This window comes from Callithrix jacchus, chromosome 7, assembly GCF_049354715.1.
Source record: "Callithrix jacchus isolate 240 chromosome 7, calJac240_pri, whole genome shotgun sequence".
Classification (NCBI taxonomy): domain Eukaryota; kingdom Metazoa; phylum Chordata; class Mammalia; order Primates; family Cebidae; genus Callithrix; species Callithrix jacchus.
In genome coordinates, this window is record NC_133508.1 from 7,069,449 (window position 1) to 7,091,099 (window position 21,651).

The 21,651-nt window shown below is 42.3% G+C and overlaps 1 long non-coding RNA gene across 1 annotated transcript in view; it reads right to left on the bottom strand.

The window, feature by feature from the left end:
* Nucleotides 1-21,245, bottom strand: part of LOC128932530 (uncharacterized) — a 60,804-nt gene extending 39,559 nt beyond the window's left edge. The window contains exons 1-2 of the long non-coding RNA XR_008482434.2: nucleotides 20,959-21,245; nucleotides 19,393-19,572 (exon numbers count right to left, since the gene is read on the bottom strand). This is a non-coding gene — a long non-coding RNA (uncharacterized LOC128932530). The remainder of the gene's footprint in view (nucleotides 1-19,392; nucleotides 19,573-20,958) is intronic.
* Between the last annotated feature and the right edge of the window lie 406 nt (nucleotides 21,246-21,651).

The following is a 21,651-nucleotide window of genomic DNA, read 5'->3' on the forward strand; positions in this document are numbered from 1 at the left end:
CATTTTCATCTTATGGAGCCTAAGTCCACAGCTCTCCTTCCACATGCCTCCCTGCAACTTAGTGAAGTCTTTGTCTTCTCTGATAGGTTAAAGCGTTGAATGCCTCCTGCAAAATTTAGATGGCCCATGTTTTTGTGGAGAAAGACCATGCCTCACAAGAGCTGTGGGGCCTGACTGAGGACACAAAGCCAGAGAATCTGCAGAAGTTGTGTTTCCTCATCTAACAGGGCTGAGCCTTGTAGTCTCCTGCAAGGTGGTGGGGAAAATATTATGCTAAGAGCATCTCTGAGTTTTCCAGGAGCCTCTTTCTGGCTCTCTGAGACTTTCATTTCCTTATCTAGGAAATGAAAATAATTATATCTATGCTGCTAACATTTTAGGGGCGTGTGTGTGTGTGCGTGCACAAAATGAGATAAGGTATGTAAAGCATTTTGTAAAATGGAAAATGTTGACGCATGTAAATTATTATTATGATGACTTGACTCAGAATATGCATTGCTTAATAAAGTGAGTGGATCTCTGGAGTAGTTTAGATGTCGCATGTCTTATCAAGGAAAAATAGTATCATGTTACATAGAGGTGTTATTTATGTTTATATATTTACCTTGTTGAAATATAAAAATACAAGTCGGGTGTTTCCTTAGAAGTTGTAAGTCTTCTTTTATATTTTGTTCTCTATCCTGGTTTCAATTTGCATGCTTTGAGCTCCCTCTTCGGTAATAGAATTACTCTGCTCTCTGCTGATTGATTCTAGGAATTTGCTGGATGAAGCCAAACTGTGACATATTTGCATCTTTAAGGCTTGAAATGTTCTTTCGGTTTTTAAAATGAGTTTATTTTGGGGAAATGTATGACTTCTTGAACTAATGGCAAATTAAGTTAATAAAATTCATACGTGCTGTGGGCAATGATGATTATATATCAAAGGGAAAATAAATCAAAGGCTAAATTCCACACTCTGTAATTGATCAAATTTCCCGTTCATTTCCGTAGAAATACTTTCTGTTTGGGATTATAATGTCGAGGCACAGAGCAATGATTCTTCCTTCTAAGGTGCTTCTCTCTGGCCTTTTCCCACTGCTGGCATTGTCTCTTCCCTCCTACCTGGCCACACAACCGTCAGAGTTTTCCGACCACAGTGGTTCACTACTCAGCCCACACTCACAATACTGCAATCTTCTTTGCCCTTAGGAAGTCTGTTTGTTTGTTTGTGTTTGCTGCTAATTTGTTAACACCAATCACATTTTTAAAACAAACTTGGGGAAAAAAGCTGGTGCAGAATGAGACACAAAGCTGGAATTCAGGCAAGTTGCCCACAAGGCCCTTCTGGCTCTATTTAGCCAATGACATAACCACCCCGTTCAGTGACCCCACACTCACATATGAATTATCGTTCTTAAAGTGAGGCCAATTCAAGAGAATTTAAAAATGATGTGATCGCTGACAATGCTTCTGGAACTAGATAGACAGGACTTCGTATGCATTTTAGGGGGACTATAAATCCAAGTCCACTTGCACCTGGGTCAACCAATTAGAAATTATGAGATGAGTTAGCAAATATTTATTCCACTAGATATGTATCTAAAATGTGTATTTATTTTGAACCCAAATTAGCCTCTCGTGTAGTTTCTGTTAAAAATTTGTGCTGAGACAGGTTGATTCTACAGAAAACCTTAGTTCCAATCCAGAGCCCTAGAAACGTCTTAGGATCTGAAGTGAATGACAGTAGCTTTTGTGCTGTTATTTATACCAAATATTATATTAGGATTCACTTGGCCAATACTTTCATAGGAATACGACACTGATGCATAGCAAAGCACACAAAGTGATTAGGCACAAAAGCACCTACTTAGAGGAAAAATTGCAAAGAGTAAGTACAGACAGAGACTCTAGGCAAACTACTAAACGTAGAAAGAGATTCGGCTAATTCACATCAGGAACTAAGATTATTTAGAAGAAGTATTTCTGGCGAGTATACAGCAAGCAGAAGATCAGAGGAGATCATGACTAGTTCAGAAGACATATCACCAAAAGTCTCCAAAATTCAGATCAAATCAATATGATTCAAGTTACCACAGCATTCACTTTGCAAACACTGTGTGCCAACACGCTCTGGCAGGGGCTTTGATATTTAGTGTATTACCCCTAACCTCAAAGAATTTAGACCTGGAAAGGAAAGTCAGAAAAAGGCATAAGGGAATTTAAAAAACAACTTACAGTAAGATAATCGAAGAAAGTAATCGATGATTGGCCGGGCGCTGTGGCTCATGCCTGTAGTCCCAGAACTTTGGGAGGCCAAGGTGGGAGGATTGCTTGAGTCCAGAAGTTTGAGAACAGCCTTGGCAACGTGGTGAAACCCCATCTCTATCAAAAATACAGAAAGTCCCAGACATGGCCATATGCACCTATAGCCTCAGCTACTGTGGAGGCTGAAGAGGGAGGATTGCTTGATCCCAGAAGGTTGAGGCTACAGTGAGCTGACATCACACCACTGCACCATGACCTGGGAGACAGACAGAGCAAGACCCTGTCTTGAAAAAAAAGTAAGAAAAGAAAAGAAAGTAATTGATTACTAAGATAGATGAGTGCCTGGGGTTGAATTCCACCAAGTCACTTAATTCTGTCTGTTTCCTCAGTGACATATGAGAACAGTAAGACCACCTAGACCAGTAGACCATTTAGACATACTGGGTCTAAAAGTACTTTTTAATGTTTCTTCTCTCTCTGGGAATAAACTCATGGGCAGGAACTGAGGCCCTCAAGGATCCCACAACTGGACAAATAAACGTGAAAAGGAACCCTGAGTGCCATGGTCGGCAAGGAAGAAAGAACCCCTTAAGAAGACAGAGTTCCATGTTTCTGCAATGGGCGGTGAGTGGGAGAATCCTGCTGGCCTGGGACGGCTCGAGAGGAGGACATGCAGGGACTTTGGATGGAGTGCAAAGTACATCCAATGAACAAGGGAAGGACCGAAAAGTAAATCTGTGCCTAATTAGGTCACGTGGAACCTTTGTTTTCGAGCAGGGCAGTGATATTCAGAGCCGTGTTTGAAAAACCAAACATCTGGAAATCTGGAAGTAAGTGGGCTGAGAAGCTGGTGATACAGAAATCAGAAAGCCTTTGTCTATAGGAAAACAACACGTCCTTTAGAATCTAAGGTGGGAATGGTAGCGGGAATTGCCAGGAAGGACACATGAGAACAGGGCTACAACACCCTTGTGATAATAATGGTCACGGTGGCTGGGCTTTGTACCACAGTAGGTAGAGACCATCTTCTGAATAGACTTGCTGGCTAGGGTGAGTCTGTCCTGAGTACAGGTCTGAGCCGTCACAGCTCTTTGTAAAGATGAATCTGGCAGCAGTGTGGACATGGATTATGAAGGAACTGAACTCAGAGGTGGGAGGTGCTGGGAACAGTTCAGGTGGTAGACATGAAGCAAAACTGAACCAAAATGTGGGGGGGGGGTGGAGCAAAGACACGAAACATGATTTTCTCCACACAGTTGTATTTCTGTCCTGAGGCAGGACCACTATAACGGAGCCTTAAGTCCATGTCACTCAGGCTGCCTGCTGTACTCTGTCCAGGTAAGAGGTGGCAGCCCAAACTGATGTGTTGGCAGTGGTCGTTGAAAAGATGAATGGGTTCCCAGCTCATAGGACATAGTCATTCATTGAATGTGGAAATCTAAGTGATGAATAGTCAGAGGTGACACTAGGTGTTACAGCTCGGAGGATTGAAAGAACGTTAGTTCCATTCCATAAAATCATGAAGAGCAGGAGGATTTCAGTTTTGGACAGATTGAGTTGGAGGTGGTGGCAGATGGACATTCAGGTAGAAAAATTCAACAGAAAGCTGGAAATGTTGGAGCTTTGGGGAAGGAGCAAAGCCAAGTATAAGGACTTAGAAGACATACCATTAAAACTACAGTCAAAGCCAGGGGAGTGATTAATTTCCTGAAATAATAAAGCAGTTCCTATATGGTGGATGAAGCAACAGTATTTATCACCCATCCTGGTTCCCATGGCCACATCGAGGGCAGATGCAGCTCTCAGAGTGGAAAGAACTTTGCCTCGTTTCTTCCTATTCAGATGTCAAGGGAGAAGAGACTGATTTAGTTGATGTAATCAGCTTAGCCCTCTAAACCAGATAATTAAGCTCCCTCTACCTCACTTCTAGTCTCATCTGCTTTGTCCTTAAATTACTCAATTTGTACAGCGATATTGATTACGTATCCAACTACCTCACTGTGTATGGGATACAGTCATTACAAATCTTAAAGTAATTGTCCAAAGAACTTAACCGGATACGGAGTTTTAACAGCATGTAAAGTGAACCTAAGTTATCAAAGGTTTATTTTATTGTGAGTCTTCTGCACATCTCTAATTCTATTCTGCACACTACTGATCAGTCATTTAAACACTGAATATATATTTAAAAATCAGGGAGTTTGAAACCATCAAGAACTTTCTTCAATCATTTACTAGTATCAGAAGGAAGTTCCATGAGGATAAATTGGAAATAATTAATTCTTACATGGAAAGATAGAAATATTTATTATATAAATGTTTAAAAGCTACAAATCATTAGACTCATCATGCTCTAATGAAAAAACTACAATGGGAAATTTCAGCCCCTTTTTCTGAACCACATGCATGTTGATGCCAACCAAATATTCTTCGGTCTTAATTTCTGATGAGGATAACTCAGGGCCGTCTGGCTGGTCCTAGGGTTCTAAACTTTCGAGGAGGACTTCTAAAACAGCTTCTGGTGCCTTCGCAGTTAAGAACATTAGTGTTCTGAGAAGGAGGCCGCATCCTTCCCGCTTTGTGTGGTGAACTTGGACACAGAAGGCAGAGTCGCAGAGCTCGTAGAACGCAATTCTAAAAAATTCATGCAAGGAGTGGGGTCTGGGGAGAGGAGGGAAATGTCACCATTACTCCTACATACACTGTCAGAGGAGAGATGTAAGTAGCATTTACCTGGCACCCGTTACTGAGTGGAAACTATACCAGCCACTCTAAATAGGTGACTGTTTTAAAATATAGTTTTTATTATCCAGGTATGGTGAGGCACGGGTCAGAAGATGACCGCCATTGGAAAGATGGTTTGTCGCTCACAGTTCGTAGGAGGAGGGGCATGTCACACCATGGGAGCCCACATGGCGAGTCACCAGGGTCCATCAGGAGGCAAAGGGAGTGAAGAGAGAACACAGCCACAGCCTCTTGTGTGGTTTCTGTGGAAAGGATGGATGAACCAGGGTGAGCAGGCTTAGGATCTGCTGGTGTGAATAATGTCAGCAGGCTCTGGGGCATGGGGGTGGCCCCTAGTTGATACCTGGACCTGGGGTGATTAGGGCAGTGGAGGTGGCCCCGAATGTGAGTCTTACATAAAGAGATGGTTGGGGAAAGGGCTCTGGATGGTTGGTTCTCATATAAAAGGTGCTTTCACAGGGGAGTGATTTGCTCTTCCTAGCAACTAACTCCAAGAGGGCAGCGCCTTCCAGATCAGAAAGGCCTCAGATGTCAAGGCATCAGAAATACAGAAGATAAACAGGCATGATCAATACACTTATTTTATTTAAAAGCACGAAGATTTGAACAAAATCGTCATCCACTTGTCTGCCACAAAGAATGATTTGCATCCGTAAAGGAGAAGATAAATGCAATCCATGTGGAATGGGCAGAGTACAAGAGATAAGGGAAAATACTCAGCTCCCGCCTCTCAGTCAGGCCATGGAACCACTAAACAGGAAAAAATCCGAAATTAAGCAGACTAGAAACCCGACAGGAGATAAGATACTCTCCTCTCCATACCACACAGTGCACTTCATAAAGCCTCACCGCTGCACAAGAAAGCCTTTGTGAAGTGTTGCCCATTTGCCAAAAACACCTCCTCTGCCTATATTTCAGCGAAGGGCAGAAAGCTCTGTGCTGTGTCTCCTAAAACGTTTGGGGAGCTTAAGTCTGGGAACTTTTTCTCTTAACGTTCAGGAAACACCTGGACAAAGCTTAGAAGAATGTGGATGATGGGGATGAGGGCAGGTTTTTGGGGGCCTTTTATTTAGGTTCAGGGGTATGTGTGCAGGTTTGTCACGTCGGTAAAGTTGTCACAGGAGCTGCTTGTACAGATTATTTCATCACCAAGATATTAAGCCCAGTGCCCAATAGTTATGTTTTCTGCTCCTCTTCCTCCTCCACCCTCCACCCTCAAGCAGACCCCAGTGCCTGTTGTTTCCCCTCTTTGTGGTCACGAGTTCTCATCATTTCACTCCCACTCATAAGTGAGAACATACAATATTTGGCTTTGCGTTCTTGCGTTCATTGATTAAGTATAATGGCCTCCAGCTCCATCTATGTTCCCGCCGAAGACATCTTGTTCTGATGATTTTAACTGTAAACACTGCATTTCCTTTGGGTGACTCTGGCTTCTTAAGATGAAATCGACTCATTTTAAACTCAAAGGACTTTCTAAAAGGCAAACATGTTTTTTCATTCCAGCTGAAGAAAAGGCGTCCTTAACCTGCTTCACCAAATTCCCGCTGTGAAATACCCTCCTGGATTTGTGATCCATTCCAATGGGAATGTTTTAGAGGAGTGGACAAACCCCCGCCCAAGTGGGTGACTCTTACTCCCATGCCAGGTGCAGAACTGCCAGGATGGACACTCCCAAATCTCGTATTGAAAGCAGTTTGTGCTAAAGTTTGATTCTGAGTTTCTGGTAGGAAATAGCTACATAATAACGTGTAGTATGTGCATATTTAGAATTGGAGGAAAAGAGCAAAGTGTGGTTTCTGCAGTTGGCAACACTCAGAAGCGATAATTGGGCTGGTGTCAGATGGCACCTGCGCAGGGGCCTCCCGTACCATGGCCAGACACACTCCCCCAGAACCCCACACGGCACGCGAGGGCAGGGTTTGGCTTGGAGCATGGAAACACATCAGCGTCACCATTTTCGTCTCTCTTTTTTAATGGCAATCCAGGGCAACTTTTGTTGGGTATTTAACCTCGTAATAGCTGCCTGCTACGGACTACCTTTGGGAGTATTAAAGTCTGAAAACATTAACTTTCCAGCAAATTTTCTTTATTTAAAATTTTGTCTAAATATAAAAGGAATATGAGAATAAAAATTAATTTGGAAGAAAATTACATTGCATTCAAAAATTTAGAAAAGCTTAAAGCAATACTTCCATCATTCAGAGAAAATTCCTGTAATGTGGTATTATTTTCTCTCTCTCTCTCTTTTTTTTTTTTTTTTTCTTTTTTTGAGACGGAGTTTCGCTCTTGTTACCCAGGCTGGAGTGCAATGGCGTGATCTCGGCTCACCGCAACCTCCGCCTCCTGGGTTCAGGCGATTCTCCTGCCTCAGCCTCCTGAGTAGCTGGGATTACAGGCACGCGCCACCATGCCCAGCTAATTTTTTGTATTTTTAGTAGAGACGGGGTTTCACCATGTTGAGCAGGATGGTCTCGATCTGCCGACCTCGTGATCCACCCACGTCGGCCTCCCAAAGTGCTGGGATTATAGGCGTGAGCCACCGCGCCCGGCCGGTATTATTTTCTTAAGCATTTTTCCTATTCTTTTCTCCTTCTCTTCTCTCTCTTTGGATTATATTACATCTATAATTTTGAACCATACTTTGCAGCATTTCACTTTAAATCAAAAATAGTTTCCTAGGTGATAGAAAAAATCATGACAGCATTATTTTAAATGGCTGTAAATAATACTCTGTCATATGGTGTGTTCTAATTTATTTAGCCATCCCCTTACATTGTATTTTTAATTTCTTAATTTAAAATAATGATGCAATGAATATTTTTGTACATAAATATTCCTGTGCACTTATAACATAGGGTAAAATATTTTTAAAGATTTTCTTGTCCTTCAAATTATCCAATGTTCCTCCCCTTTTTCCACCAACATCACAAAAAGAAGATTTCATCACAGAGGAAGATCAAAACGAGAGTGAGAGAGAAAGGAGAGAGAGAGAGAGAGAGAGAGTGCCAAAGTCTTACTTTTTGAGTTTTAAAACTCATGACAGAGACGTAACCCTGAAAATCTACATTTTTGGTTTACAGGAGCAGACATTTTTAACAAACAGAAAAATATTTGTTTTTGTTTTGCATTCAAAGAGTTAAACCTTAAATTGAGACAAAGACTTCATGCTATAAATAAAAGATTGGAAGCCAGGGTTTTTAATCTGGGGTTTGTAAACAAAACAAAATTTCAATATACTTTGTTTCCCATTATATTCCTATGTATTTTATTTTATGCATCTAAAGCATTTTTCTGAAAAGAAACACAGGACTCACTAGACCACTGAAGGGGCCCATGACACAAAAACAGTTAAGTGTCCCAGGTTAGTGACGGGCAGATGACATCCGCTTCAAAACTAGCTAGAGGTCACTGGGGCTGCAGGGGGTATCAGACCAGCATATAGGCAGGTACCAGGGGTGGGTCTTTGAGGAAGAAGCTTCCTCCATGTGTGTGTCTGTGTGTGTGTGTGTGTGTGTGTGTGTGTGTGTGTGTGTGTGTTGGGAGCCCTAATCATAGAGAAATGTGTATTTCACATGGCAGCATGGAGTCTTGGCACTTTGGGGCATTATGACCGCACCTGAATCTCCCCCTGCCTCAAGGAGACACAAGGTGGCTGAGAGAGAATTGAGCTGGCAGGGGCAGAGGACCACTCTACACAGTGCAGCAGGAGGCCACCGCACAAGACGTGATGGACTATTCACCTGGGGTCCAGGAGAGGAGCTCTTCCAGCTCAGCTGATGCCACCACGAAGGGTGAGGACCCAACTGGACAGAACATGTCCACCCAAGTCAGCCAGGAGGATGCTGCCATCAGGGAATGGGGGCAGAGGGACATGGAGGCTATGCCGGACCATATCCAAGCCTCCGTACTCTCCTTCTCTTTCTCTATCTCTGAAATGTGTAACCGGGGGTTAGGAGAAACTCTGAGATCCATGAGTATAGATCCAAAATCACTGAAAAGCAGAAGTGACAGATTTTAACTGAAACTGACTGGATCTTATTTTTAATTCCAGGAGGTATGAGAACTTGAAATCAACATTTAGTCACAGAAAAATAGAAAGTCTTTTTTTGTACCCTTCAATTTCATGATCTGTGAAAATATCGCATACTCAGTAAGTTTCTTTAGATGTTAAATTTCTGAGTCTAATAATACAAATTTTATTAAGGCTCTTCATATATACTTTTAATTATTTTCCAGAAAAGCTCTACTAATTATTCTCCCAAGCCACAAGCTCACTAGTACTGAGTATTATAATAGTTTAAATATTTCCCAGTTTGATTTTTAAAAGCACAGTTAATTGGTATCCTATTTTACTATGATTTGTAGTCATTTGCATTCTTCTCTGAAATATGCATTCAAGACCATTGCTCATTTTACTTTGTGGGTATTAGTTCTTTTATTGGATTTGGCTGATCTTGCCTACATTCCTCCACACCTCCACTGGCCTTTTTCTTCCTCTTTCTTCTTTCCCTCTCCCTCTCCCTCCCCTTCCCCTTCCTTCCCCTTCTTCTTCCCCTTCTCCTTTCTTCTTGCAAATAGTTACTTTGTTCTGTCCAGGTTGGCAAGCCATATATTTTTCGAGCTTAAGAAACAAAGACCCTCCAGTTTCCCTGGACACCACTTCTTAGGAGAGGAGGAGAGACTGTAAAGCTAAGAAGTCTCAAAGTTTCCACTTTCTGCAAGACCATTCTTGCTTTAGAAGGAAAGACTGGATCATGTAGAAATTAGTGCTGGTCACCTACTCAGTGTCCACCAATATTCTTCTGTATTACCGAACCCCTGCTTCTACCTGGAGCATCAATGCCCTTCGTGTTCCAGCTTTTGCTGCAGCCAGGCACAGCCATGTAAGCAGTTCTAGCCATCAGGATGTGAGCCGGCCTCTGGCAGGGCTGTCTCATCGGACACGGCAGCATGAAACTGCCGTAGTCATCACGGACAGCTTTGCTCTGGGCTTCTTCGATGTGAAGATAAACTTGTGTGTATCGAAGCACTGTTACTTTGAGTTTCTGTACACTTAGCTGAAACCCATCCTAAGAGAGGGCCCCAAAGAGTTCATGCACTCTCTTCCTAACCAAGAAAAATCATTAAGGCAGAATGGAGGGGTCTTCAGAGGAGCATAGTGGTGGCTGTTCTAATGGATTTTGAAAAGGCAATGCAAGAAGGAAATCTCATCAAATTCTTGATAGCACAGTGCTTTGCTTTTGGTATAGTTGGGGCTCTGACAGAGAGTACTTAGGCTCTTAAATTAAGTGCCTATCGGCTTAAACATTCATGGATATTTCTATATTAAATATGTGAACAATGACCTTAGCAAAGAATTCCAATTTTATTGCCAGTGCTAGACGTAGAAAGCAAAGAGGACGTCCATCAGGGAAGTGACTGGGCAAGTGTCATGTGGCTCCCCTGTCACTGGCCCAATTCATCTCCCAACCTATCAATCGTTTTACATTCTTCCCAAGAGTTAGATGCCTAAAGAGTAAAGTCCAAACGCTACGAGCCTGCTTCAGACCTCTGCACAACACAGCCTTGTCTGAACATGCTGGCTTCCCTTCCTTCTGCAGCTCACGCACAAGCTTAGGACACATTTGACGCCTCGGTGTAAAATAGTTTCAAGTTTCTTTACTGTTGCTTCTACTGTCCTTTTCATGTGTCACACTCCTATCTCAAGCATCTCTTCATTCACACATATGTACATCTAACCAATATTCATTGAATATTTGTTTTTTTGTTTTGTTTTGTTTTGTTTTGAGACAGAGTTTCACTCTTGTTACCCAGGCTGGAGTGCAATGGCGCGATCTCGGCTCACCGCAACCTCTGCCTCCCGGGTTCAGGCAATTCTCCTGCCTCAGCCTCCTGAGTAGCTGGGATTACAGGCACATGCCACCATGCCCAGCTAATTTTTTGTAATTTTTAGTAGAGATGGGGTTTCACCATGTTGACCAGGATGGTCTCGATCTGCCGACCTCGTGATCCACCCACCTCAGCCTCCCAAAGTGCTGGGATTACAGGCTTGAGCCACTGCGCCTGGCTTGAATATTTGTTATGCATCAGGCAGGCACTGGGATGGGTGTCAGGGTCATCCCAAACAAAGCAGCTCTGGTTCTAACCCCTAAACAGAATTCCGCTTACCAACCATGCCTCCAGAGACAGCTCAAGTCCCCCAACCCCCTCGACGCCTTTCTTTCTCTCTTCTCCTATTCCTCATGATTTCCTTGGCTATTTTTTGGCTCATTGCATTTTCATATACATCTTCTAATCACCTGGGCCAGTTTGCAAATACACACACATGCAATCTCCTGGGACGGTATGAGGCTAGGGACACACGTAGGAAGAGTCGGCACATTTACGGTGTGAGTCTTCTAATTGATAAATGTCCTAGATCTACTTATTTACTACATCTGCTTAATCAGATCTCCCTTGATTTCTCTCAAGGATGCTTTGTGGTTTTAGAATACAGATGTCACATATCTCTTTAAGTTTCTTTTTAGGTATTTAATGCTTTTCCACGCTGTTGCAAATCCCGTAATGCTAAGATTTCATTATTTTCTGTGTTACAGGTCTACATATACAGAGTTGATTTTTTATACTAAACTTATATCCAGAGACTGTGCAACCAGAGATGAAATTTAAGTTGTTTGCAGATTTTTTTGGATTTTTCTTCATATAGAATCAGTTCATCTGTGCCTAATGATTATTTTCTTCCTTTCCAATGATTCTGCCCTTTGCATGTTAGCTTGCATTGCTGCCCTGGCCTGGCCTCCAGGACGATGTAGGCTAGAATCAACTCAGGAACAGGGTCCAGAGACCCAGGAAAAGTGGATGTGAAGATTGTCTGTCCTCACGTTATTGTAGAAGTAGTTTTTCTGATCTGATAGGCAGGCGAGTTTCCTCTCTCAAAATACCATGGACACCTTATCTAATCTTGACATTTTTTCCACCTAGAGGAAGGCTGTGCCTTGATGAAATATATGCGAGTGGCTGGAACATTTCTACCCAAAGAAGAATGTCACGCTTTTACACAGTTATGGCCTGGCCTGTGTGGGTCACACTCTAGCAGCAAGATGGCACTCTGTATACTGCTGCACTTCTTGCTTTTATTTGACCTGGCTTATCTAATCCCATGTTGGGTCCCTACCCAGGTGTAAATTGGTTCTTTTTGGAATGCCTTAACTCTGCTATGACATCTTCAGCATTTCTTAAAAGGTACAGAAGGATCCAGATGGTGGCTTCTGGACAAGACATGGAAATTAGATCCTCACTTATGTAGCCCTTGACATCCCAACTTCAGCAAGCATCTTTCCATCTCTGCAAACACAGCTTCGGACCTGGAACCAGTTGGAGACCCAGGAGTGGCCATCCGTCTTGGACTTGATGTGGAAAAATGTTCAAAAAGTATCAGGCTGTGAACTGGGCGTTTTTAGTGAGGACAGAAAGCAAAGGAAAAAGAAGGAGAAGCTGTGAAGTGCCTATTGATGTTTTTCTGGGCCAGGAAGAAATTTCTGTTCACCTATCTTCCAGGGCTCTTTTATATTTCCCTAAATTCTTCTATTTCTTCCCCTATTCCATCTTGTGTCAATTTCCTTCTCAGAAAAAAAAGACTGACATGAAAAATAATTCATATTCATAGAGTCAACTCTGATGAAAATAATCCCTAGGGCTTTAATGCACTGCATCATGAATTAAAATGCTCGGGATGCTCAGGGTTTGGGCTGCTGTCTCTCCTGGGAGGCCATTAACAGTTTATGCATATTAGGTTATTTTCCAAATTCTGCTCTTTTGCTCTGGAAAACAAATTTAAAAATCCAGCTGAGACGCATCTGGAAGCCTTTAAAAGCTGGGAAAGATTCTTATCTGGATGGGATGGTTTAAGTCTGATGCTGCTTGAACCTTGGGGCCACGGGCCACAAGTTCTTCCCAGGCCATTTCCAAGAATTGAATTTTATAGTACTATGAATATGTAACCAACAATCCTCTCAGGGATATATTTCAAAATTGGACATTATGAGAAAAAAAATCAATTAATTTTTTTTTTTTTTTTATGTAGTAGAAAGGCCCTGAGCTGGGATTTTTAAAACACGGCTTCTTGTTTCGGCTCTGCTCCTAATTAGATGAATGACTTGGGAGTCACTTAACCTTCATGGACCTCCGTTTCATTGTCTGCAAATGAGTATTTGCTTGATAATACCCAATGTCTCCTTGAATTGCCTCTCCCAATAAAGGTTTTAATTATTTATTTTCCATCTGTCCACTTTCCTCTATATTCCCATGCCATTTCCTGGTCCTCATTCCAATTAACGCCTGATTGTGGCTTCTCCTCTCAAGAGCTCTGCGACTTTAGGCAAGTTACTTAACCTTCCTGTGCTCCAAAAAGCAGTCTCCATGTTGCCTGCCTCACAGAGCCCTGTGAGGATTAAATGCTTAATGCATGTAAATCGCTTGGTTCCGTGGTAAGTACATACATGCTAGCCTCTATTCATCACCTGCAATAGACTGGTTTCACTTACTCGAGAGTAAGTGAGGTACTTTGTCCCTGGATGACAAGGATAGAGTTGAAGTCATTATCATCCAACAGCAGCCTCCCTTTACTGAAGAAAAGTAAACCTATTAGATCATTGACTCTTTTTCTGTTGCCTAGTCTCAGGTCATCGATTCAGGAGCTCCTCAGAGTAACACGAACTTGAATGTATCTCTCCACCTAGAGCTCTGTCTCCACCCTCGTGTGAAAACACAGAATGAATTGTGAAGGTCGGATCAATTCAGAGTCCTTAAAAGCAAGATCCAAGCACAGGCTTGTCTTCGGCTCTCTCGAGTCTGCAGTACAGGTTGGAAAGATCATCACTCAAATATAGGAAGAACACGTAGATTCCAAGTGAAAAACTAGTATCACTGAGTAATAGGTGTTAGGAAAAAGATTGTTTGGGCTGGTGTAATTATACACTGCACACTGTAAAATGCTCAGCTCATAAGTGCACACGGTATCAGTGATGACGCTGCATACGCTACCTGCCCGATGCCCCAGTTGAAATGCAGCATCAACCCTAGGAATTTCCCTGCACTGCTGTCTATCGAGGGGCCTCCTACAGCAGCAGCAACTGTGATTTTCCTTCCTATCCCCGTAGATTAGTTTTGCCTGTTCTTGAACCTTCTATAAATGTACTATTTGTGTCTGGCTTTTTTTACTCAGCCTAATGTATTTGAGATTCATCCCTGCTGCTGTATGTATCCACTCATTCATTTTTAGCGCTAAGGAGTCAGACATTCCACCATCTGACTGTGTTGTTAATTTGTTTATTCCTTTTGCTGTGCATGGACCTTTGGGCTATTTTCCTTTTATGCTATTAGGAATAAACCTGCCAAGAACATAGAGAATGACTGCAGCAATGAAGTGACTTTTTTTCCTGAACTTTTAAAGTTTTCTGTCATGCGATTATATTTTCTTTAAAAAATGGAGGATTTAAAATGTATCTCAAGGTCTGTTCAAGTCTTCCCTCTTTCATAAAGAATTTAGCTCCTCCCCCTAAGACCCCCAGGCCTCTTTTCTGAAAGGCTTTTGTACGTGCCCACGCACAAATGCAAGCGTTTCGCACACTGCCATCGTGTGGCTTGCTTTTGGCCTCTGTATTCATATTTGTATTTGTTTCTTATGAAATGAGGCTTATCCCCTTACTAGGTGACATGACATCTTAAGTTCATTACTTCTCAAAGCAAAACTTCTTACATCTAGACATATTCGGCAAGTTTGTTTCTGATGATTGCTTTTAGCTGGTTCGCCATTGACATGGGAAGTGATCAGTGTGGTAGGAAGATGAGACAAGGACCTGGAGATCAGATGAATGCTCCAATCAGAGCCTGGGCACAATGCCCCAACTGGTGGTTCCAGGGCCCCATACTCAGGTGAAGGGAAGTGCATTGATTTGGAATTTCTGTTATGTGCCCTTTCCTTCCCAGCTCAGAGAACAGGCCTGCTGAAATTGGCTTCACTCTAAATATCCTTAAGTATTTCCCTCTGTGCCCCAGAGCATGCTGCTTGCAGAACGTCTGTAAAATCCCCATTCAGACGATGTTCTCTCAGTAGGATGTTAATGGAAACTTAGCTCTGATCGTGTTCATTGCCACAGCACAGATGAGGGCTTCTAGTCTTTAGATGTGTGGCGTATGTGTATGTACTTGCTTGTGTGTGTTGTGTATGTCTGTGCGCACATGCTTGTGTCTGTGTGCTGTATATTTGTGTGATATGTGGTGGAGTGTGCATATACGCATCTATGTGTGTGTGGTATTTATATATGTGTAAGTATGTATGTGTGGTGTATTTTGTGTGCATATCTGTGTGTGGGTGATGAATGTGTATGTGCATGTATGTAGTATAATTACAGTATATTTTTGTGTGCATGTTGCTTCTATGTATATGTGCACATGTGGTACATGTATTTTTGTGTGCATGTGTGTGTGATGTATGTGTGGTGTATTTTTGTATGTATTTTGTTTGCATTTAGGCATGTGTGTGCCTGCAGATCTGTGTGTGCATATGTGTATATTTATGAGTGTGTGTGTGCATGTGTGGTATGCCATTGTCTATGTGTCTAGTGTACACTTGGTGCCTGCAGCTCTGTGTGTGCATATGTGTATGTTTATGAGTGTGTGTGTGCATGTGTGGTATGCCATTGTCTATGTATCTAGTGTACACTTGGTGCCTGCAGCTCTGTGTGTGCATATGTGTATATTTATGAGTGTGTGTGCACGTGTGGTATGCCATTGTCTATGTATCTAGTGTACACTTGGTGCCTGCAGCTCTGTGTGTGCATATGTGTATATTTATGAGTGTGTGTGTGCATGTGTGGTATGCCATTGTTTATGTGTCTAGTGTACACCTGGTGCCTGCAGATCTGTGTGTGCATATGTGTTTGAGTGTGTGTGTGCATGTGTGGTATGCCATTGTTTATGTGTCTAGTGTATACTTGGTGCCTGCAGATCTGTGTGTGCATATGTGCTTGTTTATGAGTGTGTGTGTGCATGTGTGGTATGCCATTGTCTATGTGTCTAGTGTACACTTGGTGCCTGCAGCTCTGTGTGTGCATATGTGTATATTTATGAGTGTGTGTGTGCATGTGTGGTATGCCACTGTCTATGTGTCTAGTGTACACTTGTGTAGACATGCAGTCACGTACACACCTGCACACATCTTTCTTCAATTCTAAGAGGAATGATGAAAAAACAGAATTGCTCAGATTGAAAATATCATAGAAATAAATGAGTAAGTTGTTTAGCTTTTTGATGGTAAAATATCAGCTCTGGCTGCTGAGTAGTTAGAACTGGCTGGGAGGGAAATCCCTTAGAGAATGTTATGTGTTCTCTGAACCCCGCAGAACGGCCATGTTCCCACTCTTCCATCCTACTTTTTCTATTAGTCTTCCCTTTCATAACTGCTGCCTTAGATGGCCTGAGCTTATATATTAAGATCATATTTTCTTTTACATTTGTTCTTCATTCACATACTTTATTTTAGTGAAAGCATGCAGAAGAAATGCTAAAAGTGCTTTAAAAGTAAATATTTCATGAGTCTTTAGTTAATGGTAATAAATAGCTCTATAGAAAAGAAATGTTATTTTCACTTATTAATCATTAGAGCGCTTGATTTAAATGTTTCAAATCAGAAAGTGTTCTTATAAATTTATTCAAATGTTAAGTAAGGCTGGGCGCGGCAGCTCATGCCTGTGATCCCAGTACTGTAGGAAGCCAAGATGGGTGGATAACTTGAGGCCAGGAGTTAAAACCCCATCTCTACAAAAATACAAAAATTAGCTGGGCGTGGTGGTGCATGCCTATAGTCCCAGCTACTCAGTAGGCTGAGGCATGATCCCGGGAGGCAGAGGTTGCAGTGAGCCGAGATGGGGTGACTGCACTCCAGCCTGGGAGACAGAGCAAGATGCTATCTCAAAAAAATAAAAAACTTAAATAAGCATAAAACTAAAATTAGAATTTTATTCTTGATTTGTATTATATATGGTAATGTAGTTTTACTGAATATCAACTAACAGTAAATTTAAAATAATGTTTATATATTTTATTATCATGAAATATTACCTTTTATTGTAGAAAATTAGAAAATAATGATTAGCAGAAAGAAAAATACTTATCAACTCTAGAGCATTTTTGTAGTAAATATGGCACATAATAGATATGTGTATACTTTGACAAATATATATAGAAAGAGATATGGAAAGGTAAATGCTAATATATATAGGTCTATGTATGTACATGTGTAGGTATATATATTTATGTATATCTGCATGTATTTATAAATATATATACAAAATAAACTGATCATACACTTATTATTTTCACTTTTGATAGGTTATAAGCATATTTATATATCAATAAACATTCACCTACAGGGTCCCTGATCATGTGGATGGAATTTCATTCTGACAATGCTGTCTATACGTGCAATTCTCTTGGTGAAATTCTCTAGGTTGCTTCCAGTTTTTAATCTTAAAAAGCCCATTGTGAAATTTTGCTTCTAGATAAGGTGAAATAAAAGAAGCCAGGTTTATCCTCCAAACTAAAAAACTAGACAAAATACAAATCAATGATTTTGAAATATACCCAGTGTTCTAAACAAGGTAAAGTTACAAGGTCTTGAATCTAATCATAAATTGCCAGACAGGTGAAGAAGCAAGAAAAACATATTGCAACGAGCAACATGATCACTGACATTTTTGAGGACTCTTTAAATTCGTCCACTCACAACTGGCCTAGCAGGAGATGGACACCTGCCCCAGAGCAGGTTAGAGATCATCCTTCAGCAGCCAGTTGCCTAAGCCCACTCACCTGACTTTTTACAATGAGCAGAACCAATCAGCTCCCTTCTTTCTTAAACTAAGGAGCAGAAAAAAGTCAGCAGTCAGTGGTGGATAATTGAGCTGAAAGGCCATACAAAGTTATGTGTGGGGTGTCATTATTCCTCTAGGTACACATTGCAATTATGAAGAGCAGAGACTCAGAGGAAAAACGGAGCAGATCTATGTCCTACAGATCTATAGGACAAACGAGGTCAGCGGGGGGAAAGGGCAGTAAGAGAGATGATTGCACTCCAGATGTGGCAGCTCTTCAGATTCTGAATCCTGGTTATTCAGCTTTTTCTGAATTGCCATGAGTTCTATACCCTCACATCAGCGATTCTTACTTGGGGAGTGGTTCGGGTTTCCCACTCCTCCCAGGAGACATCTGGCAAAATCTGAAGGTATTTTGGGTTGTCACAGCTAGGGAGGGGCTGCTGCTGGCATCTACTGGATTAAACCAGAGACATTGATAAGCATCCCACGACGTGCAGGACAGCCCCTACAACACAGAATTACCTGTCCCCAGATGTCAACAGGCCAACTTTGAGAAATGCTGCCTCACGTTAACCTCTTTTTGAACCAAATTCCTTTGCATGGGTTTCTCTCTTGCCCAAAACGCTTCTGTAAAACACCACCGTAGCTAAGGCTTTGTTCACATCCTTATTTGTTTCCTTAGGTTAAATTGCTAGAACTAGACCTGTGGGTGGAGACAGCGTTAAAGACCATGCATTATTTTTAAAGTTCAGATGGACATGGCCAATAAATGTAGCATCCTTCCACCGTTTACTCATGTGTACTGACGTCCAAGGCCGGGTCAGGCGTTATCTGTTAGGAGAACAGCTCATGAGCCTTAGCATGCATCTTTGTCTCTCATCCCTAACCTTCTCCTCTTTAGAATGTCTTCCTTGGGGTCAACTCGAGGCAACCCTGCGACACACGTAGCACCACTCCTTTCCCCGTGTCCAAGACAGCCATTCATTCATTCGACATTCGGCAAGCGCTAGCTGAATGATCACCACGTGCCTGAGAATTCTTCCTCACACAGTGCTCCAAGCAGCCACTGCTAATCAGTCGGAATTGGCACATGGAATTTAAATGAACAATAACCAAAACAGCAAAATAAAGATTGGCCACTTCTGCCCTCTGAAGGGTTAAGTCAAGGGCATTGCTTTGAGCTTTCTCCTCCTTTCTTCTCTATGTAAAGAACAGAGGAACCACTGTGCAGGCCAGAGCTGAGACAAGCTCCCCTACTTCTGAGTCACTTCGGTGTTACACCTGACCCTTCCTTTCTCCAGAGGCAGGAAAGCTTGCTTTTTTCCACCTACTTGCCCTAGCCGTAGGTCAGTAAGTGTGTCACCTCAGGGAAAGCTGTAAGGCACACCACAAAGAACCAAAACCAAAACAAAACCCTCTTCACGGGGATTTTTGGAATGTCTGAAACTGTAATTATTTCCCTTTTAGATAGTTATTAGTGAGAAACTTTTTTCCAACGACAAAAAAAAAAAAAACCAGCACTTACCTATGAAAATCATGTCTCTTTCTGTGTGATCCTGAAACAATGTTCCGACTTCTGAGTCTGCCTCCGTTGTCCCACATTCCAGCACTATCCAGTTCATCGCGCAGCTGCTCAGACCGCGGGAGGTGTCAGGACTTCAACCTTCCAGCTTCACTGGGAGGGACGCACCTTTCCCTGATGTACCTGCCAGAGACAGGACCTTCCAGTGAGTTGTGCCAACCTCAACAGACCAGCAACAGAACTTAAGAGTCCACTCACATTTCATTTTTTGAAATCATAATGATGCACCTCAAAATTAAGAAAAAGACAAAAAGAGCAATGTCCTTACTTCTAAACAACATGCCATCTTTTTAATAAACCTTGTATCCTGGAGGCAGTGAGGGGAGGTCTCTGTTGCCCCCCTCACTTCCCTTTCTCTGAGGTTCCTTTGAATCTTCTTCATGGGCTTCAAATCTGATTCATGGGCTCAAAAGTAAAATGCATCCAAGGAAGAGGATCCCTTTTTTCCCCTGACAAACTGGCTTCTGGATTTGTCATGGCATGTGGGCACTAACTGTTACTTAACAGACGACTAAACTCTGCTGCAGCACTGCCAATTTTCCAATAAATCTTCTTCTAATTTAAAGGTCTGGAATCATCAGTCACTTCCCAATGTTCACTTAAAGATATTCCATTTTTTACCTTCTCCAAATAAGGTAACCCTAAACAAACTGGTAACTCCAACTCAGGTTCCTTATTTATTTCCTGCACTGGTCTGTAAACCTGAAGACGAGCAGAAATACACCCTGACTTGACCTGGTCCTGGTTTCCTGAGATAGTCAACAGTCCTCGAAAGAGAAAGGATTTACCGCTGTGGATTTAAGGGCAAAAGTAGTTCAAAACAATGGATATTGTTTAACTTCTCATACTAAGATGTAACTTACATTGTCGGGAAACCTAGGTTTTCTCTCTCTCTTCTCCTCTCAATTGGTTTTCTCTGTGTGCAAATGACTGGCAAGCCTGGGAGAGATACCAGCCCTGTGTTAACCCATGGCTCTGCCTCAGCCTTCTTAATTAGGAATGGGTACACTACAAAGGTGGGCGAGAAATGAGGTGGTGATGGCTGGGGGGTGGCTAAGTGAAGGCACAGTCGGGTCTTCCCCAGTGCTTTCTTCAGGGTCATAGAAGGACCCAAGCACGAAACTAATCTTCAGGTGTTTCTCAGGGCCGGTTGTTCTTGGCAACTGCGGGTTGGGGTTGGCCTCAAAGCCCCAAGATGCACCTGTTGCACGTGTGCATTTCAGGTTGAATTTCATACACGACAGATTCTGAAATACTTAGCAAAGAAAAAGTCAGTGCTGGATAAAGGCAGCATGGTGATACTGACTTTTCTGTGTTTTTGTTGGTGGTGGTGGTTTTGGCCTTAATTAATAAAAACCTTTCTCATGCATTTACGGCTGAATTAACTACATCTGAGTTTTATCGTGAGATATAAAAATTACAGATATTGTATTAGGGTTCTCTAGAAGGACAGGACTAATAGGACAGACGTATACATAAAAGGGAGTTTATTAAGGAGTACTGACTCACATGATCACAGGGTGAGGTCCCACAGTAGGCTGTTTGCAAGCCGAGGAGCAAGGAAGCCAGTACAAGTCCCAATCCCCAAAAGTAGGGACGCCGATAGCGCAGCCTTCAGTCTGTGGCCAAAGGCCCGAGAGCCCCTGGCAAACCCCTGGTGTGAGTCCAAGAGTCCAAAAGCTGAAGAACCTGGAGTCCGATGTTTGAGGGCAGGAAGCATCCGGCACAGGGGAAAGACGAAGGTCGGGAGACTCAGGCAGTCTAACCCTTCCGCGTTCCTCTGCCTGCTTTACTCTAGCTGTGCTGGAAGCTGATTCTAGCTGCGCTTGCAGCTGCGCTGGCAGCTGGGTGCCCACCCAGAGGGAGGGTGGCTCTGCCTCTCCCAGTCCATTGTCTCAAGTGTTCATCTTCTTCGGCAACACCCTCACAGACACACCTGGGAACAGTACGTTGCATCCTTCAATTCAATCAAGTTGACACAATATTAACCATCACAAATAATAAGCAAAAATGATCATTTTTACCATTATTATCTCAAAATTATGAAGGCTTCTATTTATAGCACTTGCAGTTTTTTTAAAGTGAGATTCATAAAACTGTGTTCCCCCAGCACACTGAATCCTACTGTCATGACTTGGCATGAAAAACAGCGACCCACTCAGAGTCCAGTGACCACGCACCCTCCCCTGTGATGCCAACTGC